General features: G+C 44.3%; 1 long non-coding RNA gene across 1 annotated transcript in view; it reads right to left on the bottom strand.

Moving 5' to 3' along the window:
• The window catches only part of LOC135322475 (uncharacterized), a 289,411-nt gene extending 276,056 nt beyond the window's left edge, over positions 1-13,355 (bottom strand). Inside the window, exon 1 of the long non-coding RNA XR_010383053.1 lies at positions 13,057-13,355. This is a non-coding gene — a long non-coding RNA (uncharacterized LOC135322475). The remainder of the gene's footprint in view (positions 1-13,056) is intronic.
• Between the last annotated feature and the right edge of the window lie 400 nt (positions 13,356-13,755).

Raw genomic sequence — 13,755 nt, 5'->3', positions numbered from 1 at the left:
AGAGAACAAGGCTCCAGGCCCTACTGGTGCTGAGAGGACCAAACAGGCCTGGGGTCTGAACAGAGAGCCCCAGGCTGCTGGGCGTCGGGTCCTGGGGACCAGAGGCCTTGGTAAGGCCAGTGGGCATCAGTGCCTTACTGACAGTGGCCAGTTTCAAGTGCAGAAGAGAAAAACTCATCAGGGCACGTCACATTAACCGCAGCAGACAGAGCAAGGACAGAGGCTGATCCCCAGGGACGGGACAGGACAAGCTATTTCCCTGGGCGGGAAGTGAGCACTGTGCTGTGCAGGCGAGGTGGGAGGAGCTCCTGGAGTGGGGCAAGGAGCACCCACTGAGACACACATTTCTGAAAGCAGGAGAGACTCCAGCATCTTTCCTCAGCACATCAAGTGTTTCCTTCCTTACGGGAGCACAAAGCCTGGAGAGAGACCAAGATCAGTGCACGCGGGAAAACAAATCCGCAGGCTTCTGTCTGCCTGAAGTCTTCTGTTCGCTGGTCCCTCTTGCTGGAACGCTCTTCCCCAGATCCTAACAGTCTTTCTCTTGCTTGACTGAGATGCCTGTTCAAATGTCACCCTGGGGAGCTGTCTCTGCCCTTGCCCTGCTTGAATACACCAAGCACCAGCTCTAATCACTTTGTGTATCATCCTTCCTTCAACCAGAATGTTGAAGCGTAAGGACCTTGTCTCCTTTGCTGATTTATCCTCACTGCCTAGAACTCTGCCAAGTGCATAATAAATGCTCAGTAACATTTGTTGACTGACTGAGTGAGTCAGAATGTGTTCATGTCAACCCCAATGTGAACATACTTAGGATAACAGAGCTAGAAGGGAGCTCCATCTGGTGAGTCCCAGATACTTTTCTTCTTTTAATCAGCAGAATGCCTTCTTAAAGACGAAGGCATTAACAGGGAAAGCCCTCGTAGCTCTGCTTGCACCCTGGAAGTGAGGGAGAGGCACTTTCTAGGAAAAATTGTAGAGAACCATTTGGAGAACATTTATCTAGCCCAACTGCTTCATTTTCAGTTGAGGAAATTGAAGCCTGGAGAGAATTTGCTGAAAGTCATTAAGTGCAAAAGTTAGCTTCCATGATCCCCAGCCTAAATGAAGACCATATTTGCAAGTTAACCTGTTTTGTACTAAGCAGAGTGAAGGTTCTGGGTCCTGAAGTAAGCCCGTTGTTTAGATTTTGTGTGATGGTTACTCTGCCTGCAGATGCCATGAGTCATGGAATTTCCTGAATATTACAAATCCAGGCTCTGGGTAAAGAGTTCCATTTCTTTTCTTGTTGTTGACAAATACAACAGAATTTAGCAAACACAGATAACGGCACAAGGTGAGTTTGTCCTACCTTCTTTTTTGTTGTTGCTATTGAAGTATAGTCAGTTACAGTGTGTCAGTTTCTGGTGTACAGCACAATGTTCCAGTCATACATACGCATATATGTATTCATTTTCATATTCTTTTTCATTATAGGTTACTGCAAGATATTGAATATCGTTAAAGAAGCTGTGGTATATTTATACAATGTCCTACCTTCTTAGTACGGTTTCCCTCACCAAGCCCTCACGTGCACACCCAGGATCTTAGCCTCAGCTCTTTTTGCAGCTCAGCACTGTGCCTCTCCACTGGTCCACCCCTCCTCCATACCGAGTTGGGCCACACGTGTTCCACATCTGTCAGAATGCCCTCCAGCATTTACACACTCCAAAATACTTACATACACAATTCCTCCTGAGTGTGTGTACGTGGCACTCTCTCTCTCACGAACACACACGCTCAACCCCACTCACTCTCTCTTGCTGTCATAGGTTTTTCCTTCCCGTCTCTCGGGATCCCAGCCTCCCCCTGCTTGGAGCATCTCTCCTCCCCACCCCCTTCTCCAGGCTCTGTGCGGCCGACTCATTTGCCACATTGCTCCGTTCCCTGGTTCCTGCAGATGGCAGGCGGAGGGGAGCGGGGCCATGGGCCCTGAGTACCAAGTGATACGTTATTATGGAAAATTCTTCTCCCAGTGAAACTCAGCCATCTGGCAAAATGCGTAAAAAGGGGAAACCAAAGCAAGAAGGAAAAATCCCATGAAACAGATACTCATTTTCAGGCTGGGAAGGACCATAAAAATGGAGGATGAGCTGCCCCAACCCATCTAGTCAACATGGATCATAAAATAGAATGGTCTAGATGAGTGATGGAAACACCTGAATTCCAGGCTGGTGTACCTAATACTGAAATTCAACACCTGAAATGAAGTTTTGCCAAGAAAAGTTTGCAGCAGGCAGCGTTTCTGATGAAGTTAGTGGGGAGGAAATTTGCACCTCTGCCAGGTAGAATCTTAACTAGCATTTCTTTGCCTTGATCTTCCTAAGTGAAAGTAAAAACTGTCCAATGGAAGATTTTTCTTTAAGTTTTTGGTTAATTTTTAACAATGTTTTAATGTTAAAATTTTAAAATGCCCTTACATTTCTCTTTTACGTTCATATTCAGAATACTCTTTCTGATTTTTAAATATTCTACTCATGTAACCTTAAATCAGAACAGTAGGTCAAAGGACAGAGTTAGAACCATAATATATTCCTTCTCATAAAAAGCTGTACATCAACCACAAGGAAGATTTTTCCACTTTATTTTCAGCTGAGACAGGATTTTGGCATGAAGCAGAAAAAGAATGTGCTTTATGAAAAACAGACAACGCAGACTTTTCCATAACTTGGCTCCTTCAAGAAGAAAGTTATTTTCTAGTAATGAAAACACAAGACCCTTCATGTTTGAATAATAATCATATTCAAATTAGTCACATCATGATTGAGATACAAATTATCGACGTCAAATGTGGGAAAAGGGAGTGGTGATTAACAAAACAACTTTCAGGGTCCTCTTAGTTTCCCCCAGAATGCAAATTAGATGACAATATGCAAATGTCAAAACATCCTGATCAGTCTTTCGAGAACAAACCTTTCCTGGCTCCTACCAATGCTGTGTGTCCTGTGGAGGGATCCAAGCTTCAACGTCTGATCTGCCCGAGAGGACCGAGGTCTTTCTGTCGGACGCACACTCCACAGGTGTGTAACCTCAAATCTGGATTCTGTCTTTTAAAATGCCTTCCTTTCCCCACTGTAGCAACATCACGCTCTGTGTTATTTGTTGCCGCAGGCTCTGGTCTCCCACCTCTCACATGCACCACAAAGTTCCCCTCAGGAAGGGAATCTGTGGCTATGATGAAAAAAGGAAGAAAACCTCCCATTTCCTGGCTTGATGATGAACTCTGTTTATGCTTTTCTCCCATCCTCTGCCTTTATCTGCTTCTTGGAGCAGTGGCATTGCCAAAGGAAATATTGACTTGGTACATCTGGACTGGTTTTAAGATTCTTTTGATTAGAAGCGACAGAAGAAAACTTCACACTTGCTCAAGAAAAAAAAAAAAAATGTAGGAGATTGATCATAAGGAGACAGAGGTGATTCACACGCCGCCCCCAGGACAGAAGTGTGGCCAGGCTTCAGGAAGACAAGGACAGGAATGGGAAAGGGTCAAGAATTCCTCCACCTCTAGATAAACAAGGTCCTACTGTACAGCATGGGGAACTATGTTCAATATCTTGTAATATCCTATAACAAAAAAGAATATATATATGTGTGTGTGTGTGTGTGTGTGTGTGTGTATAACTGAATCACTATGCTGTGCACCGGAAACTAACACAGCATTGTAAATCAACTATCCTTCAATTTAAAAAACACAAAAGTATTTCTCTACCTCTCCCCTAGACTCTCCAGTCTTATCCTTCTTAACAACATGCTCCTTTGTCCACTAGGTGAATATACACTGGGCACCCATAGCTCTCAAGTTCAAATATTAAGGTTCCCGTCTCTCAGAGAGGCAGACTTAGAATCCCACAGCAAGGGTGATAACTGGCTCCACTGTGTGCCCTTGACCGAATCAGCAGTGCCCAGGGCTGGGGGGGGGAGGGGTCACCTTCCTGCAGAGCTGCTGGGAGCCCACCGTTCAGAAAAGCTGACTGATGAGTGGTGACCTGCAGGGCAGACACAAGATAAGTGACAACCTGGTGACTGAACGAAGAAAACTAACCGGGAAATCAAGTCAGGGTGACAGGAAAGTGAAACCAACTATTTGAGCCATCAGGAAAAAAAAAAAATTGTGACAGACCAGGCTTAAATAAGTGGAAATCACTTATTTAAGAACTGAACATAGTAGAAAGATTAAATGTGTACCTTGGGTGACCTGCGAGGAAGTCCATGCTCATCTCATCTCAGAAATCCCCCCGGAAAGTGATCTGTAGTGGATATGGTCTTAAACTCTCTGACGATTTTCTTTGTAAACTTGGTGTGGAGCTGGGGGCGGTGGGGAGGGGGATGGGAGCAGTGGGGACAGCTTCAGAAGGCAGTGTTTGACGGAGGTGTAACCGAGCTCCACTCTGCTATGCCCCCGAGTCCAAAGGAGTGGAAGCTTCTCCTGGGGGCGCTGTGGAAAGCCCATGTCATCAGCAGAGTCGGCTCCACCTCGGTCTGCTCTTTGGCTGCGGTCCCTTCAGCCTAAAGCAAAGAACAGTTCGAAACCAGGCTCTGGGTGATGACAGCCGCGGCCACTTAACATCTCCCAGACCCAGAGCCCAGCGCGCAGGGTGTTGTAAGTTCCTGCATGTCTGTTACACATCCCGGCAGCAACGGTGTCTCCCAAACACAGACGGGATGTGGGGAAGATGAAGTGTCTCTGCAAAGGGGAAGGACGCACAACACCAGGCTGTCACCTCACATTCACATTCCCTAAGGGACTGTCCCAGACTTAAACCCAAAGCCTGGAACCCAGTTGTAAACAAGGGCAGGGCCTTATGTGTAGAACTTTTTTTTAAGGTATTGAAGGAGCTTAGAATGTCTCTGGGGACCACCATGAAATCTAACAACGTACCCTTCATGTGTATTAAAGAGGAACCCTCCTAGATTACCCACGTCTAAATCAGAGCAGTGAAGGAGGAGTCAGCAACCAGCCGACAGTGCCAGGAGCTTAGCTGGGAGCAGGCCGTGGGCACCCACATCGCCTGCAGCCCACTCCCAGAACTCAGGAGCACTCGTGGGTCCCCTCCCTCCCATCTGTCCCAGCACAACACATCCTCCAGCAGAAAGACTTAGGTCTCAACAGACCCTCGCCCTCTGCTTTTCTTCTGCCCTAATAGAAGCTTCAGTTGCATAGAAAATGTTATTTGAGGCAACAGGAGAGGAAGAAAGAAGAATCCATGGGACCAGGGCAAATATGAGCCCACTTAAAATAAAGGAATGGTCTTGCTGACTTTTAATTCCCAAGCAAAAGTCTACCAGTCACATTACTAGTCAACTTGGTAATGAGAATCATGCTTCTTTTTTTTTTTAATGGCGGTACTGGGGATAGAACCCAGGAGTTTGTGCATGCTAAGCATGACCTTTACCACTGAGCTATTGTTACCGCCCACCTCCTTGAGAGGTGTGCTTTAGAGTTTATAAATTCCCTGTGAAAGAAGATGAACCTCATGGGCTTACTTTACTTCTTGACAATTTTCCAAACACCCTAGGATTATTTACCTCCAAAGGGAGTGCTGGTGATAGGGCATTGCTTAAAGGGTGTAGCCTACAAAATTTTAGCTTCTGTCACCGCCCTTCTGGGGACTATCAGTGTTACTGAAATCCAAATGAGCTCTTGGTCCGAAAAGCCTCCCTCCTTCCATCATTGGGTCAGTCAGTCTTGCATTAGTTTATCACAGTGCTTTTTTCTCCCTGTATCTACGATGCTGGAGATGAAACAATGCATAAGACATTGACACTATTCTTAAGGGGGTTTCAGTGGGTAGAGGAAAGTCATGATAGAACCAAGATGCAGGAGTCCCACCTGGGACCCCCTTGAAACTTGCAATCCTTCCTGGAAGTCCTGACCCTATTTGAGCAGCCTGTGGCACATTTCCCACCCACTCTCCACTGTTAAATGGCTTCAGTGCTGGAAAGGATGATATTTTCTGATCATGGAAGTACCAAGGATCGAGATAAAGCACCACCCAACGTTTGAAGAAAATCTAGGGAGAAAAAAGTAAATAAATTATAACCTTCAGAAAGAAGGGTCAGACTACAGAGACACCAAAAAATGAAACAAAGCGTCTTCAAATGAAATGTCTAAGGTAGAAAGAGTAAGTTGCAGTCATTCCGCATGGTGCCTAAGAGACTGAGTGCCAGGACTGGGGTGGAGCTGGGCCCACTTAAACAGGTAGTCCTAAACCACAGATTGGATTCTGCTGTTCCCTTACTTATAAACCTCCCTTGGATGGTGGTAATCATTTTGCAATATATAAACGCATGGTGTTTTGTTTTTTGGGGGAGGGGTAATTTGGTTTGTTTGTTTGTATAACGGAGGTGCTGAAGATTGAAACTACAACCTCATTTTGCAATATCTAAATGTATCAAATCACCATGTTCTATACCTTAAAATTACATAACGTTTATGTCAAGTATATCTTAAGAAAGCTGGAGGAAAAAAAAATAGAGATCTCCTTGGCGCCTTGTTATTCACGTAACAAAATCTAAGTACACATATCCACACCAATAGTTCATTTATTCACTCGTCAGTCATTAAGCAGAACTTACAACATGCTGTGTTACGTTCTAGTCCGTGACCACCGCACTAAAGAGTCTCCGTCCAAACGAGAACACAGATTCAAAAACATAACTGTGCTACAAAGGCCTCAGAGCCATACCCTCCTCTGTGCAAGGGATCGTGGAAGCAGCAAGAGAGCCGAATTCCTTCCCAGTGCAAGAGGGAAATAAGAGAAGCTTGAGACAGAGGAGGTTCTCAAATGGAGACTTGAAGAATAAATGGAAATTCCTTAAGAGATGGAGGAAGAAAAGGCAACACAGCAAATTAGTCAAAACAAAGGGACTGAAGCCTGGTTCTACTTATTCTTTTCTGTGGAATCATCCAGTTGTTTCGACGGATCAGTCAGGCAACCCGGTCAAGGGAATTACGCCTGTAGACACAGCCTGTACCAGGCAAGTGTAACTCTGGGCTTTACGAAATGAGAGTGTAGCTAGGAGTGTTTTCATAATATGAAAATATGAGCTCTTCCAAATATGAGCCCTTTACCTGCTTGGAGACAACTTCTCAAAAGTGCTGGATGTGAGAGCAGGAGATGATGTCTATCACTGACAATTATGTTTTACGTAACTATTCGGTTTAAGATTTTATCAATGTTTATATTGTTTGGTTGCTTTTTTTTAAATCTAACAATCAAAGATGCTTTTAGGTAAAAGCGAAAGGAAAAGTTGGAGATTATCTGGGTAATCTGATGCATATAGATAATCTTCACTGCAAAAGCAAAGGGAATAATTTGGCAAGAATGTGGTCATTTAGGCTATGTTCACAACTAAATGATAAGATTTACTTATTTTTTTTAAAAAGTCTTCTAGGTGCCAGATTTGGTGTTACATCATTGAAAAGGCACAGCCCTCCTCAGACAGCATCCATTCCAGTGGAAAAGACAGACATAAATAGGAATATGAGTTTGAGAGAGAATGACACCATCCCACGCACTGGGCAGAAGCACAGAGTGACATCACGGGCAGCTGCTCCCCTCTGGGGCAGTGACGCTTTGGCAGAGATCTGAAATGAGACTGAAAAATCATACTTCTAGAGCTAGTGTTTCATTAAAGTTTCTCCTTGGATTAAATTAATAGTTATTGGATAGGAGAGAAAAGAATGCACCCTGGAGCTGGACACACAGAATCTGGGTTTGGCTGCTTTCGGTGAGTCACTTCTCTTTTCTGGGCACCTGCTTTCCCCTCAGCAATTTAGCCATAATAATACCCATCTAATTGAGCCATTTATGGAACTAAAGGAGGAAAATACAATAGTGGGTCAGATGTATGTTTCTATATTAACTCATTTATCTCACCCTGCAACCCTAGAACATAGTTACCATTCTTATCCCCATTTTCCAGATTTGGAAACTGAGCATACACAAAGTAGAAATGGGGTTTGAATAAGGGCAGTGTAATGAGGTATCACCTCACATCAGTCAGAATGACCATCATTTAAAAAGTCTACAAATAATAAATGCTGGAGAGGCTGTGGAGAAAAACAAACCCTCCTCCACTGTTGGTGGGAATGTAGTCTGGTGCAGCCATTATGGGAAACAGTATGGAGATGCCTTAAAAAACTAAAAATAGACTCACCACATGATCCAGCAATCTTACTCCTGAGCATATACCTGGAAGAACTCTAATTTGAAAAGATACATGCACCTCAATGTTCATAGCAGCACTATTTACAATAGCCAAGATACGGAAGCAACCTAAATGTCGATAGTCAGATGAATGGATAAATGAGGGCAGTTTTGACTGTAAATCCCATGCTTTTTAAATACTGTGTTATGCTGCCCTCCTGATATTAGTACCTAGCAGTCAGGGCTCAGTCAGTCTTCCTCCCTCCACTTTGGGTAAATATAGTTTTAGACAACAGAAATCCTTATATACGTTTATCCTATGAAAGTAATGGACAGCACAAAGAGTTAGCTATAGCGTGCTCATCACCACTTAAAGAACATTTACCAAAAAAAAAAAATGTTTAATGCTAATGTCCAACAAATGTATCATATAGCCACAAAATAATGGTTGCACAATAATGTTAAATGGCAGGGAGAAATGTCCTTTATATATTAACTGAAAAGCAGGTTTCACTTGTCCAATGTGATCAACTTTGATAATACATGTGTGCCCAGAAAATAAAAGACCAGGGAATACATTTTCTTTGTGCTTTTCTAAATTTTTCAGAATTTTTATAATGAGCACAATCTTTCAGTGCAAGAGAAATAAGAGAACGGAAGTTATCCAAACACTACTCCTTTTTAAATGGCTTATTCATCTTTGTGTATTCATCTCATGTTTTTCCTTGTGCAATAACACTTCTCTTAGCGAAGATAAAGCATTCCAACCAAACATGGCATTCTCAGAAGTTTAAAGACCAGGGGTGGACAAATAGAGACTCAGCCCTGACATTGACACCATCTCCCAGTTGGCCCGCAATAGATCACCTCCTCCTGGAAGGCCCCCAGCTCCAAGTTCATAGCTTTCGCCAACAAGGGATCTTCACCCATCTCTCCAGGGGCAGGCGGGATGTGTGTTTCCCTGATGCAGGAGCATCAGATTCTTGCTACTTAATTAAAACCCTGATCTTGAAATGTAGACTGGAGCGAAAGAATGGGTGGTCGCAATGAGACATTTTAAGGTAACAGCCATTCTGCTGCTGTGAGGAAATCCGACCTCATTTTCTCTGAATTGAACTGGAAATCTCATCAGCATTCTTCTGACTGCAACTACCAGCGATACCCTTACTGGTTAGAGAGCCCCGTAGTGCACTATCCTATAAAACAGATGAAATAGAGGAGGTATTTCTGCATCACACACACACACACACACACACACACTGAAGATGCTTTGCTTTACAAAAGATTCACCTCAGGGCTTTTTGACTACCTGGGCCCTTGTGAACCACTGTCTATTTGTTTACAGGTCATTAACTCTTTGGCTGAAAGATGAGCTCAACTAGAGACCAATTAACATGGCAACAAACACAGGCAGACTAGCAAGAAAGTTTGTGGGTTTTGTGTACTCCTGAGAAAGCTAACCCAGCTTCACACGTGGTCAGGGAAGAGGAGAGGAAGAGGAAGCACAGGGGACCGGGCTCCGTGGGAGGCCTGGCCCTCAGACCCTGCTTGGTGGCTGGGGCTTTATTGCTGCAGGCCTGTGATGGGAGGAAGTGGGACTTCGCGGCCCTGTCTAAGCCCCGCCCTGCTGCTGCAGCTTTGGACAAGAGCTCTTGTTTTGTCTCCAGAACATTCCCTAAGACCTGTTTCGAGCCAGGGAAGGGTTCCAGGGAAGACCTGTCCTGGGGGCTCTTTAAATTCTACTGCAATGAACAAGTCTGATTTTGGGGGAAATCTGTACCTCCATTAACTAGAGGGGCCCACAGACTATTAAAAACAAAAATAAGAGAGTTTATCTCCTCTCACGCCCTCAGAACTCTACGCCAACAGGCTCTCACCTCAACAAAGTCCCGGCCTGGGTCTCTCAGTCTCTTATCCCCTCCTTGAGAAGCTGGCTGGTTTTAGGTTTAACTGTTCAATCACTGCTTTTTGTTTCATTTCAGGAAGATTTTCATTTTTCTGGCAATTATTGATCTGGTGTCAGTCCTTCGTTCTACAGGCAATGATTTATGGCCACGTTACATAATGGGCATTGATCCAAGGCTTTTAATACCCCTTTACCGCGTTTATTCTCCCACTAGTCTGAGCTGACAGGATTCACTTTCCAACAGCTAGCGCATCAGGTTCAATGGCACATCCAGGAGTCACCCACAGCCACTCTGAGTTCAACCTGCACCTGGGCTCCAAGTCCAAGGTACCTACTTTGACCACTCAGGCCCCTTTTTATGCTGATCATGGGACTCCACTTTCACAAAAGGGGAGGGGCCTCTAAAAGCAGTTCAACCTATTAACCAATTACCGCCCAGGAGAACAGCCAAACAGTAATTATGTCCAAGCAGAGTCTTCTGGGACAGTTGCCCTTTCACATATAAATGGATAACACTCAACCATTTTATACAAAACAGGTAAACAACAAGGACCTACTGCATACCACAGGGAACTATACTCAATGTTTTGGAATCACATATAACGGAAAAGAATCTGAAAAGAGAATATATGTATGTATATATATGTATAACTGAATCACTTTGCTGTACACCTGAAACGAACATTGTAAATTAACTACACTTCAATAAAAGTCTTTTAATTAATTAATTAATTAATTAATCTCACACACACACACACACACACAAAGATCTCCTCCTTCAGTTGTACAGGGCTGCATTTGGGGGAGGCTGAATTATCCCAGAATCAAATCAGGTTGTAGTCCTTTTCAAAATTAAACATAAACAATAAGATTCCTCAAAGGCACAAATAAATAAGGTTTTGGGGGGTAAACTCTTCCCTCAAAATACTCCAGGCCAAAGTCTGTTCTTGTTTTTTGAATAGGACAGAATTTGGGGAATTCAACTCAGTATTTCTTTAAATTCTGAAATAGATGAAGTGCTGGGAAGTGAGCAGATTCTCTACATTGTCCATGGATATCACTGTTTATTTTCCATGATTTTACTCCAGAGCCTTTGTTGGGTAGGTACCCTGTTGACACATTTCTTTGAGAGCTTAAAGTTCTCCTCCCTCAAAAAAAAAAAAAAAAAAAAAAAAAAAAGCCTTTCTTTTGTCATAAACCTTGATCCTTGGGAGCTTTGCAAATTGTCATATTTTCTACCTTATCTTGGTGGCTAGAGAGCATAGTGCCTGCCCGGCGACAAGGGGAAGGCTTTTTATTGTATGTATGTTTTCACCTTTCGAATTTTGAAACTAATGCATGTATTACCCACCAAAAATTAATAAAAATTAAGTGAGATGGCATGGTAGCAACTCAGAAGGCTGTTCTTTATTCTGCTGTCATTCCGTTCTCTGGTTTCGGTGTGAATCAATAGGTTGTTTTTCTTTGCTTTGCTTATTTTTATAATAACCTTATTTGGCAAAATGAAATGTTAGCAACCCTATGTCATCCCTCGCCACTCTGTACGACTTGACTCTGGTCTTCCAATCGAAGTTTAGGATTTTGACCCTTATTGAGTAAGTGCCCTTCATTCTCAATTGCCTCATATTCTTACCGGAATTAGGCGAGACATAAACACGCAAATACCTACACACACACACACGTCACTCATGTCCACAAGTTACACACTTCAATCCCAATGCTGAAAGGTCCCTGGAGAGCTCCCATCCCCCTCCCCAAACACGATGAATGAGAAAGACCCAACAGAGGGGATTCCCACATCCTGTTACTGGTGGCCCTGGACCCAGGACCCAGGTCTCCCAATCCCCAGTCCTTGCCCTTTCCATTAACTTCGAGAATACATTTTAAATCGATGCTATGATTTGCTTTATATAAGTACGATTGCACACCATTTGGAAAAGCTTAATAACTGCAAAAGCAAAAGGTATCTCCAAGAACTAATTTTCATCTTTACGGGGAAATGAAATGAGCCCAGATACATTTTTTCTCTAGCAGAGCTCTTTATAGTCAGCATTGCATGTTACTTTGAGGGAAAGGACACTAGCACAGTTAGTTTCTGCTCTGTGGTTCTTTCCTCCCCATCACTATGAGCTAAAATATAAAGTAAAATACATAAAATATAAAGCACGTTGGCCAGTGTCCTTTAGATTTCTCCTCTCCTGCCTCGGCTTTTGGCTCCTCTGCACACAAGTCCCCGCTGTCTCCCACACCAGCTACTTCTGGGTGGATTCCTGAGCGTTCTGGGTTCCTCATGCTTTCCTGTGTCTGCACCTGCTGCCCCGCCCCCAGGGACATCTCTCTTCCCCTGAAACCACCCCTCCCCCATAACTCCTCCACAACGACTTGAGGTCACGTCCTCTCGAAGTTCCCCCTTCTTTGTGCCCCCGTTAACACTTCGGAGATGCCTCTGTCAGAGCTGATCTCCCTGTTGGGTGAGTGTTTATGACAGCCGTCTCTCTACTGTCACCGGGCGCCCCAGAGCCAGGCGGCTGGCTTTTTCATCTGTCTCCCCATTGTGCACCCAACATCGTGCTCAGCGTATAGCAGATGATCAACAAATGTTCTCAGAAGGAAAGAAGGGAGAGAGGGAGGGGAGGAGGCATTATTTGGGATGCAAGCTGAGAAAAGCCATTCCTTAGGTTTGCCTTTGGATCATGGGTCAAAGAAAAGAATGTTTCCCCTAAGGCTGGTAGCCCAGAGATAGCTGCTTATAGAGAACCTTTCCAGAAAACCAGCATCCTAGGCCTAGGGTAAGAAAGCCAGCAGGCACACTCTGCTGCCTCATTCTCTTCTTTCTATCTCGGCTCATGCCCGGGAGCTACTGCCTAGTGGGACTTCCTCTTTGCCTGCATCGAGGCAGAGAAGCGTCCCCCATAGCCCTGGGTACCGAGTGACGCGCAGAATGCCCTGTGTTCCACTTACCTAACAGTCCTGACTCTCAAAGCCCGCAACACTGCCTTATCAGCCCGTGATGTGAGCCGCGAATCCGTTTCACCACCAGCCACCAGTCTCTTGAACTTTGCTTAGTGACACCGGTTTCTCCAACCAGGAAGGAGCGAAAAGGAAAAAGTAGAAGTCTGACAGCTGAGTTCTAATCCCCACTGGGCCCTGTGCCTGTGAGCACATTTTTTTTTTCTCTTTCTTCTCAGTTTCCTCTTCTATAAAATGAGTCTCTCGAGGTCTTCTGGATCTGAAAATTATGATTTTGCATTCAGAGCGCATGGAGGATGTGGAAATACACACTTAATCAATATGAGTATGCAGAGGTCCACGTACACAGGTATCTGTGAGGGATATAAAGATGTCTTGGAAAAGATCCTCCCCTCCAGGGCCAACAGTCTAATCAGCAGAGTTTAAAGCACACAAAACATGCAAAATATTATGAAAGCAAATATGCAAAGTGTCGGATGAGCAGGACCCTGTGGGGCCTTCCAGGGTCAGACCCACACCCCCTGCTGCAGCTCCTCTCTGAAGCACCCGGATAACAGTATCTCATACATATTTCCTGAGTTTTTCAGATGCTTAAAACCACCACCAAAGGGAAGAAATTAACTACCTGATGATCGAGAACACGTGGCCCCCAGACCTCCTGGCGCCTAGGGCTTGATAGTGTTGACCGCC

This window comes from Camelus dromedarius, chromosome 11 (assembly GCF_036321535.1).
Source record: "Camelus dromedarius isolate mCamDro1 chromosome 11, mCamDro1.pat, whole genome shotgun sequence".
NCBI classification, from domain to species: domain Eukaryota; kingdom Metazoa; phylum Chordata; class Mammalia; order Artiodactyla; family Camelidae; genus Camelus; species Camelus dromedarius.
The sequence above is the reverse complement of the archived record's forward strand: the minus strand, read 5'-3'. Positions and strand labels throughout refer to the sequence as shown.